Below are 18,920 nucleotides of genomic sequence, written 5' to 3' on the forward strand. Positions count from 1 at the left end.
GCCACAGGAGAAAAGATCTCTCCATAGTCAATACCTTCCTTTTGAGAATACCCCTTGCAACCAATCTTGCATTGTACTTGTCAATGCTGCCATTTGGACCATACTTCTTTTTGAATACCCACTTGCAGCCTACAGGCTTTCTACCTTTAGGCAATGGCACCAAATCCCAAGTTTCATTTTTATCCAATGATGACATTTCATCATTCATGGCTTCCAACCAGGAATCTGAATCAGGCATCTTAATAGCTTATTTAACAGTCCTAGGCTCATCAGTATCTGCAAGTAAAGCATAAGCACAATTAACATTCAACATAGAGTGATTGTACTTATTAGGTGTATACCTATCAATTTATTGCCTCTCTCAAGTAGATCTTCTCAACTCTGGTGTTGAGGCTGCTTGAGGTTCAACGGGAGGCTCATCATCATGTTCTTCTTCAGAACTGCTCAAACTATCCTCATCTTTAGGTATCTCTGGAGATTCTTCCTTAGCTGGAGGAATTTCAACCTCGGCTTCTCCTTTCTTTCCTTTGTTGTGATCTAGTGACATAGGTTTCAGCTCATGAAAAAACACACTTCTGTTGTACATAACCTTTCCAGTCACTGGATTCCAAACTTTGTATCCTTTCACACCAACTCCATAGCCAATGAAGATACATTTCACAACTTTTTTATCCAACTTAGATCTATTAACATCAAGCACATGAGCATATGCCTCTGCACCAAAAACACGAAGGTGCCTTAAAGAAGGTTTCTTACCAGACCATTCTTCCATCAGTGTTTTTTCAACCAATGTTGAAGTAGAAGAGCGATTCAGTAGGTAACATGTTGTAGCAACTACTTCAGCCCATAATTTTTGTTCCAGCCCAGCTCCGCTCAACATGCTTCTTTCTTTCTCCATTAGAGACCAATTCAACCTTTCAGCAACTCCATTTTGTTATGGAGTGTAAGGTACAGTCTTATGTCTCTTAATTCCATGGTCAACATAGTACCTGTCAAAATTTGCACTACAGTATTCACCACCATTGTTTGTTCTTAAACATTTAATCCTTCTCCCAGTCTGATTTTCAACAAGGTTCTTAAACTCCTTAAACCGACTGAACACTTCTTATTTACTTTTAAGAAAGTACACAAATTCCCTTCTTGAATAATCATCTACAAAAGATACATAGTACTTAGACTTAGACAAAGAAGGAACATCCACTGGACCAAACACATCAGAATGAACATAATCCAAAATGTCAGAAGACTTATGAGAACTGGAATAAAAATGAACACGGTTATGTTTTCCATATATGCAGTGTTTGCAGAAATAAAACTCAAAACTACAATCATCCAAACCTTCAACCAAATTCTTATTCTTCAAATATTTTAAACCTCTTTCACCTATGTGGCCTAACCTATTATGCCAGAGCATTGTTTTCTCAATAGGAAGTTTAGCTTCCAATGAATTAGCATTATGCATCATTACAGTTGTCTTAACTGACTTTTCAGAAGTTACATTACAACATATAGGTTCAGCATTTAGCTTATACATTGTACCAATGTGATCACCCTTTTCCAATACAATGGAACCCCTAGTCATCTTGCAACCACCAGATACAAATGTAACTTGTACTCCAGCATCATTAAGTTTACTTACAGAGAGAAGGTTTCTTGTCAGACCTGGTATATGAAGAGCTCCATTGATCCCCTTCACTCTACCATCTGGGAATTGAATTTTAATTATGCCTCTCCCTACATTCTCCAACGTATAATCACTAGCCAAGTATACCTTTCCACTAGCATACGGTTCATACTTTGAGAACCACTCCTTGTGGGAGGTCATGTGAAAAGATGCACCAGGATATACTGACCAGGTGTCATATGAGGTAGGCACTGCCAGGGATGGTACAAATGCATCTACATCACTCTGAGAAGATTCAGTGTCAGAATACTTCTTCTTCTCCTCCTCCTTGCAATCCTTTCGGATATGCCCTTTCTGCCCACGGTTCCAACACTTCACCTTTGACTTCTTGCCTGGAGATTTTGATCTCTCTTGAGACTTGGACTTGGACTTCTTTCCTTTCTTCTTGTCTTTGTCCTTCGGTCTGCCTCGAACAGAGAGTGAATCTTTTATCATCTCGGAAGACTTCTTTCTCATTTCTTTTGACAAAAGATTATTAACGACAATATCCATCTTGAACTGGGTCATAGTACTCCTAATAGCCATCACTAAGTGATCCCAAGAGTTAGGCAATGAAAATAACAGTAGCATGCAACGTTCTTCTTCCTAAATGGACACATCAACAGAAGTTAACTGTGCAAGAACCATGTTGAATGCATTCAAGTGGTCTGCCAATGGTGTTCCTGCATCCATCTTCAGAGAGTACAACTTCTTCCTCAAGAAAAGTTTATTCACCAAGGACTTGCCTTGATAAATATCTCCCAACTTATTCTAGAGAAGATGTGCAGTTTTCTCTTCATGAACGTTTAACAAAATAGAATCAACAAGACATAGACTGATTAGACCCCTTGCCTTCTGATCGGCTAATTCCTAATCCTCTTGCTTCATGCCTGTAGGTTTCTGTAGAGACATAGCAATCCAAAGGTCTCGATCAACCAAAAAGTCTTCCATCTTGAGTTTCCATAGTTCAAAAATGGAACCATTAAATTTCTCCAGGTCTATGCACCCTGAGGTCCTCACCATCTTAACCTATAAAACAAACAATTAGACACTCTGCAAGACTCCCACTGAAACAGAACTGACACAAAAAACTAACCCTACCCAACAAGAATAACAAAATGGGCCAAGCTTTGATACCACTTGTAAGGAAAGCACGGTGCGGAAACGCCTTCCTAATGTCAATTAACAGGTGAAATCATACAAGAATGTAGTTTAAAACTTTTACAAAATGTTAAGAATAACATAGACAAAAACAGATAGAATCAACACGGAGACAGAACACTAAGAATTACATGGGAAAACCCTTTTGGGAAAAAACCCACCACCAAGAGTTGGACACTTTATTTCCAGTAAATGAATTTACAATAAAGTTTCAGTCTGCAACTATAGGCATTTTTTCTTAGATTCTAACGAACTGGTCACAACAATCAACTCACGCTATCATTTGCATTCACCATAGTTATCCAATGGCTTCATATATCAGATTGTCGATCATTCATCTGAGCAACTGCACCAATAGTTTGAAGTTTAACCGCCTATGTTGATCTGCATTCATGAGAAACACAGTATCCCACATGCACCAGGAAGTCGGATCGGTTTGTATTCATATACACCAATAATACCATCTTCAGTGTCCAAGTGTTTACCTTTTGGACTTCGGTTCGAGTGCACACCCGTAGTCGGTCTCTACTCCATCGGCCATCGGAAACACCACAAAAGAATTGCTCCGATCTCCCGATGAACCAGCGACTCCACTAATGCAGCTCCACTATGTGGCACCATCTGATTAGCTCCAAGGTTCCTGCCCTACCACCTTAGCATGGCCTCACTAACCGCCTGGAATGAAACTCTTCTTTGTCGCTAGGTCACGATGGAAAGTCTAATGAGCAATTTCCCATCGTGACCTAGCGACCACCATTGGATCTTCTATGATCTGCTCGGCCTTTAACTCGCCTTAGTCGTTCTTTTGTCGAGTCCCACCACTTGGTCGCCATGTCATGATGGATAAAATTTTGGGCACCTCACAACCTCGGTACAGCAACAACTGCTAATAGTCCCAGAATTATACTCCACCATTAATCTTCCTCGGATCTGTTGTTGGATCTTCTCAATTTGCAGGACCCTTATCTCACCTGGGCCGCTCACTTATGTCACGTGTCACTTCCTGATTGGCTCTGAAGTCCATGCCTTGCCACCTTAGCATAGCCTCACTATCCACCTGGAATGAAGCTCTTCTTTGTCGTCGGGTCACGATGGATATTCTTACGAGCAATTTCCCATCACAACCTAGTGACCACCGTTGGATCAACCTTGATCTGCTCGGTCTTTAACTCACTTTTTTTTGCACGTGCTTTGTCACCAAGCCACGGGGAATAACGTTTGATCATCTTCCCATCGCGGTATAGCAACAGTCGTTGGATCATCTCGGACTTGCTCACCTGATAGTCGATCACAAGACGAGGGTTCCATTGGGATAGGTTACTCCGATCAGTTTGAACACAAGTCAAGTTAGTTTGAGGCACATTTCCAACAATCCCTTCCACATCATATGTCAGTCCAGCCTCTCTTTCTAGCTTAATCACACCCATACCAAAGCAAGAGAAGTTGAAAATGAAAATGACAGAGGAAGGTCCCAGGGAATATAATCTTAGCCAACTCTTTTGTGTTGGGCAATTACCCACCTCCCCTAGAACTCATGGCAAGCCTCAAAAGTTGCTTCAACCACCACTAGCCAAGCAAGCATGCACTTTGGCGCAGTTCATCCCTAGTAAAAATTAGGAAGAGGAAATCAAATATGAGGACCTGGCAGAATGGATCTACAAAGACCCTATCAACACAGAGATCCCACAAGCTAAGCTTCCCACTGATAAATACGGCAAAGGCCTCACTATCATGCAAAGAATGGGCTATGATGGCCAGACTACTTTGGGATATTGCAAACAAGGACGACATGAGCCCTTACAACCTGAGTTGAAACCCAAAGATAAAACTAAAGTAGATTTTCAAAAGGAATCTCTTCCTAAGCTCAGATTCAAAGGTAAACCCAGCAAACCCATGTATCAAACAGTTACTCCAAGGAGGCCATCCTTGATTATCTATGTGGAACCAACAAAACCCACTGCACCAACAGCACTGATAATCCCATCAGTAGCATTGGTAGCACCAATTGCACCAACAAAAGTGATAATGCCATCAGTAGCATCAAAACCATCTGTAGCATCAACAACACCACTAATCCCATCAGTAGCAGCAACATCAACATCACTGATAATCCCATCAATAGCAGGAGTAGCACCAAGTGTACCAATAGCACCGATACTCCAGTAGAAGAATCAACAACACCGATAATCCTGCCAGCAATCCTACCTCCAAAAGAGCACAAACCCGTAACCAATACACTCTTCAATTCAAAAGACATCCCAGCCTGGTATAGTAATCGAATGTTAGAGAGTGATTCAGAGACCGACTCGCCAGAGGGGGAAATTGATTCAGTGAATCTAAATACTTTAGATGAGGAAGACACATTGCCTCCACCACCTCGTAAAGATATCCCAATTTATGGAGAGGCGTGGATCAAAACCTTTTGGGTTCATGAGAAAGAAGCAACTCCCATGGGCCCTACGTCAAATCTGACTCCAAAACTTGACAAGGAGAGTACCATTGATGAACTTCACTCATATATATTAAACCTCACTAATGCCTCCTCTCAACTCAACTTAATCGATGAAGTCATGCCCATCATCCACCCTGAACTCATCGACTGGAACCATCCAAATCCCCCATGTCTTGATCACTTCCAAAATGATGAGGCACTCATCGACTTTTTAGAAATACGAGATAACATACCAAGCGGGATCATAAGGCTGGATTTGCCATCGAACTTAATAGAGCAGCGTACATTGGGGTAGATGCAAAACCTTTCAGCTACAAAAACATGACAATAAAACATGGATCTTCTAGTGAAAACTACATGGTGGCCCTTATTGATCCCAAAAAGGTAAAAATAAAGAGTGTATCCAAGGGTGAAAACCTCTCTGATGTGCCTGCGGATGAAAGGCTTGACATCCTCCCCTCTAGTAAAAATTAGGAGATATCAATGATCCTAATCAAAGAAACAAAAGAATTCAATATGGGGACCCTTGAGACTCCTCACCAAATACATTTCGCATCTCTACTAACTCTAGAAGAACAGCCAAAATTTGTGGAATTCTTCCAGAAGCGTCAAATCAACTTCGTGTGGTCTTATGCAGACATGCCTAGCTTTGATCCTGATTTAGTCATGCATCACCTAACCATGGCACAAGGATCTAAACCTATTAAATAAAAGCTCAGAAAGATGCACCCACATATTGTTGTTCTTGTCAAGGCAGAACTCAAAAAGCTCTTAGATGTTGGTTTCATCTGACCAATCGATTATGCAGATTGGATCTCCAACATTGTACATGTTGGCAAGCCTAATGGGGGCATCTATATATGTACAGACTTTAGAGATTTGAACAAGGAATACCCTAAAGATGACTTCCCCTTACCAAACATTGACATGATTATCGATCTGACAGCGTATCATGCAATGCTTTCTCTTATGGATGGCGTTTTAGGGTACAACCAAATCAAGATTTCTCTAGAGGATCAACATAAAACTACTTTCACATGTCCATGGGGAACATACTATTGGAATGTGATGCCATTTGGGCTGAAGAATGCAGGGGCAACCTATCAAAGATCTATGACTACCATCTTTCATGATATGATGCACACCATATTGGAAGATTACGTCGATGATTTACTAGCTAAATCATTAACAAGAGAAGGTCATCTAGAAATACTCAATCAAATCTTTGATAGATTAGAGCAATATCATGTTCATCTTAATCCAAAGAAATATGTCTTTGGAGTAACCTCCAGGATGCTCTTAGGATACATTGTCTCAAGCAAATGCATTGAACTAGATCCAGAGAAAGTCAAAGAAATCATGGACATGCCACCTCCAAAGAACATCAGTCAGTTAAGGACACTACAAGGGTGGCTACAACCAATTTGAAGATTCATTGCGCAATTGGTTGATAAGTGTCATCCCTTCACGCATCTATTACACAAGAATATCTGCTTTCGATGGGATACAAAGTGCCAACAAGCACTCCAAATGCTTAACGACTACCTAATGAATACACCGCTGCTCATCCCACCAGATCCAAGCAGACCTCTATTGCTATATATTTCAGCTACAAATATGGCATTAGGAGTACTGCTGGCAAAAGACAATGTAGAAGGAAATGAATGTGTTGTATACTATATCTCTTGCACATTGGTAGGCTATGAACTCAATTACACACCTATTGAGAAAGCTTGCCTAGCAGTTATCTTGGCAGCCACCAAATTGAGGCACTACATGTTAACACACAAGGTACAACTCATCGCCAAAATCAATCCACTCAAAAAACCTACTCAGCAAGGCCTCATTAACAGGTCCCTTGGCCAAATGGGTTAGATCTTGAGTGAATTTGATATAGAGTATGTGGACCACAAGGCAATCAAGGGGCAAGCTATTGCAGATCAATTGGCCGATGCACCCCTCATAGGTGACCATCCTCTTGTTTCTGACTTTCCAGACGAAGAGATCTTCACGATCACAGCTACACAACCATAGAAGCTCTATTTTGATGGCTAATATACCAAACATGGCTCAGGGGCAGGTATTCTTTTCATCACACATTAAGGTAACAGCATCCCGAAGTCATATAGGCTCACTTTCCCATGCACCAATAATATAGTAGAATATGAGGCCTTGATCACAGGGCTCAGATTGGTTGTACAATGGCATCTAAAATAGCTACAGGTATATGGAGATTCTCAACTAGTCATCTGACAAGTCACCAATGAGTATCAAACTAAGGATGATAAGCCCATCCCATATAAAAGGATGGTGGATAGTTACAAAGAATCATTTGCAACTATCACATTTGAACAAGTACCTAGAGATCGTAATTGAGTTGCCGACGCAATGGCTACAATTGCATCTCTCCTGGATCTTCCACACAATTCAACATGCTATGAGTTCTTGGTAGAATAGCTTTGGATCCCCGCGTATGATATCCCCAAAATTGAAATGATATGTTGCCTAGTCAGTTATGAATCCCCATGGTATGGTGAGTTCTTCACTTACCTCTGTGGTCACACACTTCCTCCTAACCAATCCAATAACCAACGAAAAACCTTCATCCACCAAACCGCTCGATACACCATCATTCTCGAAACCCTATACAGGTGAAGTCTTGATGGTACTCTCCTTCGATGTCTAGAACAAGATGAGATAACAAAGGCCTTGGAAGAGGTACATGAAGGAATTTGTGGGGCTCACTCAAGCGCTCCTTCGCTAGCAAAGAAGATCATGCGCACTGGATACTATTGGCCATCCATGGAAAAAGACTCCTACTATTTTTTCAGAAAATGCAAGAAGTGTCAAGTTCACAGAGACCTGATACATGCAACAGCATAGGAATTGCAACCAATCACAACACCATGGCCCTTTTGTCAATGGGGACTTGATCTTGTGGGTAAAATTCATCCATCTTCATCCAACAGCCATAAATTTATCATTACCACCACAGAAAACTTCACAAAAAGGATCGAAGTCGTTCCACTTACCCAAGTCACTGCCAAGAAGATCGCCTCATTCATCCTTAATTACATCATCTGTTGGTATGGTGTACCCATGTCCATCATCACAGATAACAGGCTTCCTTTCAAAAATCAGGATGTTCATGAGCTTTGTGAGAAGTTTCACATCCAACACCGTTTTTCCACTCCCTATTACCCACAAGGAAATGGTCAAGCCGAAGCATCAAACAAAAAAATATTGAGGATCCTTAAAAAGACAGTCAATGATTTTGGTCGTGATTAGCACATTCGATTAAATCTAGCACTATGGGTGTATCGAACTAGCATTTGAATCCCTACAGGCGCAACTCCCTACTCACTGCTCTATGGAGAATAAGTCATCCTACCTATTAAAGTTTAAATACCATCTCTATGGGTCTCTTTCCATAATTTGATCGATGATGAAGCATACCGGATCTCCCGTCTTCGGGACTTGGAACTGCTTGATGAAAGATGACAAGTTGCATACAACCACTTCAAAGCCTATCAACAGCGTATGAGAAAAAGCTACAATCATCAGGTTAAACCTTGTACATTTGAGGTAGGTGATCTTGTTCTCGGGGAGAATCCTCACAACCAACCAAACAGAGAACATCAGGGCAAGTTTGAATCCAACTAGTTGGGTCCATATGTTATCACTATTGTATTTGGGTCTGGGGCATATCAGTTGACAACTTCAAAAGGGGAACCGCTAGCAAACCCGATCAATAGCATGCACCTCAAACGGTTTCATACATAAGCTATGAAGAGCCTCAGGCTCTTCCAATATATCAAAAAATATCAAAAACATTCAGAAAAATGTCCTGAAGAAAATACACAAAAAAATCAAGAAAATAATAAAGAAAAATCATTCATCCAAATGGTAAAAACCACTACAGTGGCACCTTGGGTAAGTACGATGGTGAAAACTTGGCAAACAGGCACCACTCGTAAAGGCTATGGCTCCATTATCTTTCAGACTTGTTGCGATCACATCCATTGCATCCATTCATTTGTTATTCAAACCATGGCTTGTTATTGATCTGCAATCAGGGTTAGTACTTCATGTGTCCTCCATCCCACTTTCATAGCAACATCTAACTGGGGGAAATGCTCCTAACCTACTATTGGAAGTGGATTCTACATTACTTGTGATTCATTGAGTTCCTTATTCAAAATTGGCTAGAAATAATCCCCAAAACATTCGTAAAAGCTCAAATAATACCAAAAACACTCACAAAATCCAAAAACATGATAAAACATCAAAAATCAATCAAAAATATGGCAACGCATAATATTCCTTGTGCATACACATCACAATAGACACCAAACAAACATTTTGAGCTACTCAAACAATGATCACTTATCAAATCAACCAACCAATTCAAACATCTACACACAACTGTCTTCACAAGGACGCATCTTTCCTCATAGACAAGACATGGTAACATTTTCTTTGACAAGAAAATTTTGTTTAAGGCGATAAGCACTTGGTCGATTTGTTATTTATTAATTCATATCAGGTTCCTACGCTACTCCAAGATATCCACAAGTGATTAGAGTAGTCGGGATGGTTTCTAATATCTTTTTGTTTGTTGTCTATGGATTGTTCCAATCAAGTTTTGAGGCATGTACTAATGGTGTCTACATGGGAAGTTCACCAAGCTACATGATCATATGCAAAAATAGAGTCATGGATCACTATGGCTTACTGACTACAACGTATACCTCAACCATTTGTGCATGAACGGTAATGGAGGGTAACTTTTCCTTGTCTATGATGATTGCTTACAGGTGAAATGCTCAAACTTGGTTCCTGCTATCTCGGCCAAGAATGGTACTACCATGCTCGATGAGGAAAATAAAGCACTATGAATACTCTATGGATCGTCATTTCATCTCACCTAGATACATTGCATTCTGTTGCATACCACCCATCCATTTTCTCATTCATTATTCATATCTATTGTTTGCGTGCAAGTAATTCAGGATTATATGAGAAAGAACCTATTATAATTTGTCTTGGGTACACATCATGACAGAGTTCTCTGATACATCATCTCACATTTCCATTCCACATCTGCACATTCTCACCAACTTGCATTTATATATCATGGAGGCATGGCATTATCATTTAGTTGCATAAACTGCATTCAGTTCATTATCGTTTAGTTGCATTAAGATTCATTTAGGTATTCATTTAAGTGCATTAATTTATTCATCACATTAGTGCATTTAAAAACATTCAGTGCATTTGTTCTCATTTACTTATATTCCGTCATTGCATTAAGTGTATTTAACTTCATTTTTATACCTTTTAAATCATTTCATTCATCTATCTTCATTTTAGTTACATCATAAAATCATTAAGTTGCATTCGTCTAAATCATACACAATCATTCATCATCATTTAGTTGCTTAAATCATTTATCTTCTTCTACTTACATTTTATCAAGAATATTCATTCATCCATTTAGTGCATTCATTTAAAAACATTAAATATGCATTCCTTTCATTTTCTTTTAAAGATCATTTAGGATTCATTTAGTAGGTGCACTTTTTTAGTTTCCTCTAGATTCATAAATGCATTAAGGTGCAGTTATTCATTATCCTTTAATTGTCTTAAGGTGCAGTTATTCATTATCACTTAGTTGCATTTATTTGCATTATCATTTCAATCTAATTTTCATTTAGATTCATTTTAGATTCATCTCAACAACATCACATCATTTCGATACACCCCATTTAAAGGCATTCATACATAACATTGTTCGTCCATTTAAGTGCATTCATCTAGTTGCATACATAAACATTTGCATAAACATTTGATTCACTTAGATTCATCTTAAAAACATGAATCAAAAAACTCATATCATACTCAAATCATATCATCAACATAAGAAAGTATTATCTATCACAAATATCATTTAGCATACATCGTCATCATCATTGCATCACATTTATATCATTACATAAAGCATCATCCATCTTCCACCTGCATCCACATGATTAGCAAAATCATCCATAGCATGCATATAGAAATCGCCTCATCACCATGTACATATCGAAAGCAAATCATCCATAGCATGAATCTAAGCATAACTCATAAATCATCATCTTGCATACAAACATACATGTCATCATATATATGCATATTATATCATCACAAAACATAGGATCTCCTCATATATCACATCACAAAATCATACATGTATTAGAGTATAATGATGTCAAAATATACCGGCTACCAAGAGCCATCCAAGTCATAGTCCAAAAATAACTAAAGAAATCCACCACTACCCCCTGCACCACCCTCACCATCTCATCGAGGAGGACCCATAACACCGCCACTGCTCTGCACCCTCTGAGATCGCTCTGCTCTCGCTTGCCGCATCTGGGAATAGCTCAATTCCCGCTGACTACTCAGTACCATCTACTCATATAACCCCCACCAGTAATCTATCTCCTCCTGATCCCGCCACATCTCCCTTAGTACCTCCCCAGTCGGACTCTGTGCTCTCGCTACCACTTGTCCTCTATCCTGCAACTCCCTCAACCTGTCCACCAGATCATCTCTCTCTTGCATCACTATAGTCAACTCAGCCTCCCGTGCAAACAACTGAACATCCCTAGCTACAATATGTGCCTCCCTATCCTCCAACCATGCCTCAGTTGTTGTCAGTCGAGTCTGCAAGTGTAATATCATATACTCCCGCAGATCCCCCTCTCCTCCACCTGTGGCTCCTTCACCTGTCACTCCCTCTCCCATCTCCATAGGATCTTCTCCTCCACCTGTGGCTCCCTCTCCCATCTCCATAGGCTCTGCACCCCCACCAACATCCCTACCTCTTTCTCTAGTTGCTCTCTCTATAAGTGGACCATGTGATAGTCGTAACAATTTTCCCCCTCTACCTCTCCTCTGTAATCATCCTCCTCCTCCACCTTCACCTCCAAATCCACCCCACCCCCACCACCTCCCTCTCCCCCATCTCCTCCTCCTACATCTCCTCCTCCACCACCATCACCATCTCCTCCTCCTCCACCCCTAGATCCTCTCCTCCTCCATCGTCGTCTCCTGTAATCCTCAAAAAGTGATATAGGCTCGGCAGGATCTGAAATGCGTGGAATCACATGTGTCGTACGATACTGCGTGTACTCCTCTGTCACTCCTGCATCTACAATCTTTGGCCTCATCTACCATGGTCTTGCCTATAAGGTCTGGAACTCTACCAGGGCCTGATCATATGGTAACACTAGTCCCCACTGAAACCTCTCCCATGCATACTCCCCTGAACCCCTCGGCAAACCCTACCTCCGTCCAAACTACCTCATCACTCTCCCTGGAACTTGTCTCTCCACTGAGTAGGATGTCTGCCCAATCAAAAACTGTGTCATAAATACATATGGAAGTGCCTCTCCATCATCCTCCCAGGGCTCACACTCAAGGTATGGCCTCCATATGACTGTATCTAAATCATCTAAAGCCTGCTGCCAAAACTCTAACTTCCCCAGATGGGCCTGGCTCATCAACCCTCCATACATATACGCATAGGGCTAATCTATCACCATAAACCTCAAGTTGACTGACCGTGTGACTGGCAGGTGCTCCCAAGCCCAGACATGCAGCAATGTGATCCCTACCCCTAGTGATCTAGCCTCTCGATACACTACCTCATGTAAGTCCCTGTAAAGGTGTGCTAATACACATGGCCCCCATACATAGCAGGTCCCCTCTATCACCATCTGCTCTATCACCTGGCCCCACCCAACTGCCAATCCATGTGACCATCGATCGGGGCATAGCAAACCCCCAACGATACCTGCTAACACTACGGGCAGAGGCTCATATAGTGTCGCTATATCCTGCCATGCTATCAAGCCATCCTCGATGTATACATCATCTATATAGATCCTCTCTATGGTTGTTGTCCCTACATGCGATCATATTTAACCAGCTCCCCCCTAATCGGGATGTGCAGAATCCTTCATACATCCTCCAATCTCACTGTCATCTCGCCCATCGCTAAGTGACATGTGCATGTCTCACTGTGTCATCGCTCTGCCAAGGTCGTCAGTAGACCATGATTCATCCAAATCACAGGTAAATACATCTTGTCATATAACCCAGTCACACAGACATAATCTATCTCTACCTCTGTCAACTGCGCCCACAGCCGTTGTGTGGCAGGATGCCTCTCCCGCATCTGTAACACGGGAAGCTCCTCCTACACATATCAACAAAAATATCAGTTGTTTTGTTACAAACTTTCTTAAGTTTCAACCTAGACTATCAACAGATACTTTGATCAAGTATCTTCGCGTCTCAACAGGTAATCGATCATGGCAAACCTAGACTACAACAGGCATTTATCACAAATGACCTAGTCTCAACGGGGCGGCTATGATTCATCAAAACAACTCATCAATCAATCAAACACAGGCATCAGGAGATATTTTCTCTAACACTGGGGCATTTTTTTCTACAATCGTGCTACTCTACTAACAATAGCACTACAAATTTTGCACAACAGTGCTAAAAACAACCAACGCGCTAAGACAACTACACTATAGCTCTATTACATGACAAACGCGCTACAACATCTACTCAAACACGCTCAATTTGCAAAAGCGCTAATACTATGACCCCAATGCACTAAACTTGACAATCGCGCCAAAACTATTATGCAATAGCGCCACTATGGCACAATAGCGCTATTTTAGGCGACAAAAGCGCTAAAACACAGTTTTAGCGCTATTGTCTTGCTTAGACTTTGATGCTTAAAAAAACATGACAAAAATACACAAAACACAAAATTCAAAATTTGTGTACTGCTGGTTCGTAGTCGTACGCCCACTGGAATTGATGGAACCACTCTAGTCGGTGATCTGCTATAGGCATAGGCATTTGTTGCTCACTCCTTCCCCAAAAGTCACTATCGGAGCTCGAAATTGCTAGGGAGATAGGTGCAAATGAGCCTATTTTTACCCCTCCCCCTCATATATACCCTCCATCCCTAACCCTAATTCACCTCGCTCACCATCGTGGTCCCTGTGAACTTCCAACGCCTCTCATTTCTCCGTTTTACCCCCGTTGTCTCCCATTCTTTCACCGTTATTGCTAATTTCTTCTATTCTACCTCCCCTCCACTTCTTTTTCTTTTTCGAGAGATTGCCCAATTTTTTTGAAATTTTTCGGCCCATCTCTCAAGGGGGCATACCACCCACTAAATTAACATTTAAAGGGCATATTTCTTCACACCTATTTTTCTTTCTTTGAAACGACGCGATAAACCGCATCGACTCAAAGAGGGGCAAATGTAGTCACATAAATTTGTCCACTTAATTAAATGAATATTTACTATTTATTTGATTATTTAACCATCAGTCATCAGTTAATTAAATTAATATTTAATTAATTCATCCTCAAACTCTTCTCCTATTAATTAAATAAATTATTCAATTTATTTAAATTAATTCATTAATCCACACTCTAAATCAATTAAACGAATAAAACACATTTAGTTAATTTAACCTCCTTTCCTCTTTTAAATAAATAATAAAACATTTATTTAAATCCCTAAACTAGCCCCCCCCCCCCCCCCCCCGCAACTTGCATTCTCCTACAAATGCAAGTTGCACCTATTTTGTTGAAATAAGTTATTTTATTTTAATTAAAATCCTATTTTCCCTCACCCACCAAACCCACTTGCATCCTAAACCCGTTCTAGATTCTTCTAAACCATTCCTAATTAGCCTAAACCCATCCCCTAATTATTGTCACATCCCTAAGCAACTTGAAGTCACTTCTCAAAGCCTCCAGATTCTTTGAAAAGCATTAAATGTTTTATGTCTCCAACAAGTTAACCCCTAAAGTCTTCCAAACCAATAATGGCTCTTACATAGCCATTAATGGTTAAACTCAACTCACCCACATGATTAGAGACTTTCCTTCTAACTCAACCTCCATTTAACTCATGGGTCTCTTCAAGCATTCATTGCTTTCACCATGGTTATCTCCACTAACTCTTGCACAAGAGTTTATCCATTGGATAAAAGAATTATTCATTGGATAAAGGCTTTATTCATTCAACTCAAGCCTAATCTTACCTCCTAAGGTAACCTTCAAGTCATTTCAAACATTAATGCTTCTTCCCTCTCCTCTCAAGTCATCTTATGTTGACATTTGTCATCCTGGGATTGGGTTGAAAGCCCTCACATGGATCATAAACCCATCAATCCTGACCCTTGTTGAGATTACTCAATCTCAACCATCCATTTCTCTATTTTTCCTATAAATAGAGCCCATTTCCTTCATATCCAGATCCATAAATCTTGTATGCATCTAACCTATAATAAAATTGAGAGAGCATTTTAGGAGCGAAATCATATTTAAATTGTTATTTTGGCTAAAATCAATATAGATTAATTAGGTATTTTCTCATATCTAGTTTGTGTGCATTTGCATAGTCTTTTATAATCATTTTCATAATCTTGAATCTCCATAAGACTTCCATAGTAGTGGAAAAAGCTAAGGGCTACACTCACATGGAACTTGGAGAGGAGAGGAACAAGGGAGGAGCAGCTATGAGCATGTTTGAGAGCATTTGGGAGTGCTTTATGTCTTTTCTCCGTTTTTGTATGGTTTCCATAATATGTTTGATATCTCTCTTGATATACATGCTTAGGATTGTAGTTTCTTTTGTATTTTGTTTATCATTGATACTACTAATACTAATGAATGATTTTTCTTGTGTGTTTCTTAACATCCTTTTTGCATTTCATGAAAATTCATGCAAACATCAAGCATAGGCCTGAAGTAGGAAATCAAAATAGCTCTCTTCGGAATGGACCTCATGGAATAAGGCAAAGAAACCCTCAAAGGAAAATTAATTCTCCTCGAGGTTTCCAATCGGATGGGTGGCCCTTTCATGGCTCTCCACGGTGTGGCGGAGCTATTAAGGCTCTCACTGCAGACAAATTCCTAGCCCAAACTAGGTTTAAGGTGGCAATGGGTGAAAATTGTATCCCTCTTGGGAACCTCAAGCAACCTGTGCTAGTCCAAAAGGAAAATGGTTTACTACCCAAAGCAACATTTCTTCCCGTAGGCATGGTAGGGTCTAGAAAAGTCAACATGAGCTCCAAATGGCAAGGCTTCTCAAGGCAAAAATTTTGGCAAGGAAAAGTGGATCCATCCTCTATTAGACCTCCTCGTCCACAGCTGCAGCTTGAAGGAAATATGTTGCCGAAGGATTCCAAACAGATTAAGGAGATGGATAGAAGAGCCCCCCCTTAAACTCTGAGGTAGTCCGGCCAAAGACTTCACCAAAACATTGGAGCAGGAAGGGCCCAGGAAGCAGACTTTTTGTTATGCCATCAAATGCCATCAACCCTTCCATTGGTCTTCTTAAAGAGAAATCTTTCTTTGCTAAGTGGTGTGGTATTGGAAGTAGCAGCAAAGAAATCATTTCATGGTGGCAACAATCATTCCCTGGTATGGTCTATGCTCATTCAATTCAGAATTATTTCTTGTTAATCAAATGCATAGACTCTACTTTGAAAAGAATTATTCTTCATGGAAGCCCCATTTTTTTATCTAGGATCCACCTTTCATTTCGTAGACTGGAAACCTAGATTTGACCCACATACATATAGAATTAGGAGGACACTAATTTGGCTTATCTTGGTTGGTCTTCCTTCTAAGTTTTGGTGTGTGGAAGCTCTCCTCAAAATTGGAGATGATTCGGGCTCTTTCTAGGTATAGAAGGGGACTTCCTCAATGGGAGCCAAGGGGATGTCGCAAATATTTATGTAGATATAGATTTAGACCTAGGCTTCTATGATGAGCTTGAAATAGTGTCTGAAGTTGGAAGATGGAAATAGAAAGTTAAAAGATTAATAGGTAGGTACCTAGGGAAATGCTTACTGAGAAATTAGATAATCTCAATAACCTCTGTGGAAGGTGCATCAGGCCCTCTTTTTCAAGAATCCAGCAGGCTCATTCTAGAGACATCTCAAGTTGAGGAGTCAATTTTGCAGAAAGGAGAGGGGATTTATATCTCTTTTGGAAAGAAGGATTAAATGAATCTCCTCATGAGCTTAACCCTAAATCTCCCCTGGGTCCTAATTCCTCATTGGGTGATCATAAAAAGTTAAAAAGTCATTAGAAGAAATCCTTTAAAAGGGGACCTAGCAAGGTTTTTCTACCCAAATATTAAAAACCCACCAAAAAAAGGAAACGAGCTAGGAAAGCCAAAGTTGAAGCATCTGCAAGATTCATGCTTCAAAAGAAAGCTAAATCTCAAGCCCTCTTGGACCTGCTCTTAGAGACAGAAAATTTAGAGGAGGAAATTCTACAAGAAATGAATGGGTCCAAGGAGGTCTGGGCTCCAGAAGATGAGGTCCACTCGCAAAATATAGAATTTTTAATTACCTGGGGTGGGTGAAGCTTCCAAGAGCTCCCCTCCCCCTACTCAACTCTCTTCTTTGCCTTCCAGACCCCTTCCCAAGAGTTTCTATCTCAACCCAAGGCATCTAAATATTTCTTTGGAGGCCCCTGACTCTTTGGAGCAATCTCCAATCATTCCCTTTGATTCTCGGGATTTGGGAATAGCTTCAAACATTCAAAGCCTGTTGAGCAACTATGTGGAGGAGGAATAATTTTCTGAGACAGTCATGGAAACTCCCCTCACTGCCTTGTATTCCCAGGTGAAAGAAAAAAGAAAATTGGGTATCAAGCAACTTATTGATGGAAATTCTAAACCTAACTTCAGTATTTTTTCCCCTAAGAAAGGAAGAAAATCACTTAGTGACCATAGATCTTTGGAGGGAGAGGATGATGGTCAAATCAAAATCACAGATATCCTGAAAGTAAGGAAGTACTCTCTCCTTCCTGAACAAGAATGAAAATATTATCCTGGAATGTTAGGGGCCTCAGTGCCCCTAACAAGAAATGCTTAATCAAAAGGATACTTCTTTTGATTAATGCAGATATCATCATGCTACAAGAAACCAAGATTATCTCCCAATAGGAAGAACTCTTTTGTCAATATCTTGGCAATCAATATAGAGATTGCAAAATGGAATCAGTTCAAGCAGAAGGTGCATCTGGAGGTATTCTCTTAATATGGAAGCCAACAATTTTACGAATTGAGAGGCTTGCCTCAGACAAACATTGGCTTCTGGCAGCTGTTAAAATCCTATCTTCCAACTCTTCCTTCTTCTTGATCAATGTCTATGGACATGTGTCATCAACATTGAAATGGGATTTTTCATCAGACTTGGATGGAATTATTTCCCAATTCCAAAATGAGAATCTATTTATTGGGGGGGACTTCAATGCTATTAGAAGTCTGGTAGACAAGAGGGGAGGTATACTTAGACTTGGTAAATCTCAACAAGAATTTAATGATTGGGTTGACAGGAATGGGCTTCTTGAGGTGGAGTCCAGAGATAGCACATTCACTTGGAATAATAGAAGGCTAGGGTTCAGTAATACTGCAAAAAAGATGGATAGATTTTTTTGGCTGGGTGACTTCACTTCCTTCCCTTACTTTCTTGAATGCAAAGTCCTCACATGTTCAGGATTAGATCATTACCCATTACTTATAATTTTTCAGGGCTC

The sequence above is a fragment of the Cryptomeria japonica genome, chromosome 1 (assembly GCF_030272615.1).
Source record: "Cryptomeria japonica chromosome 1, Sugi_1.0, whole genome shotgun sequence".
Classification (NCBI taxonomy): Eukaryota; Viridiplantae; Streptophyta; class Pinopsida; order Cupressales; family Cupressaceae; genus Cryptomeria; species Cryptomeria japonica.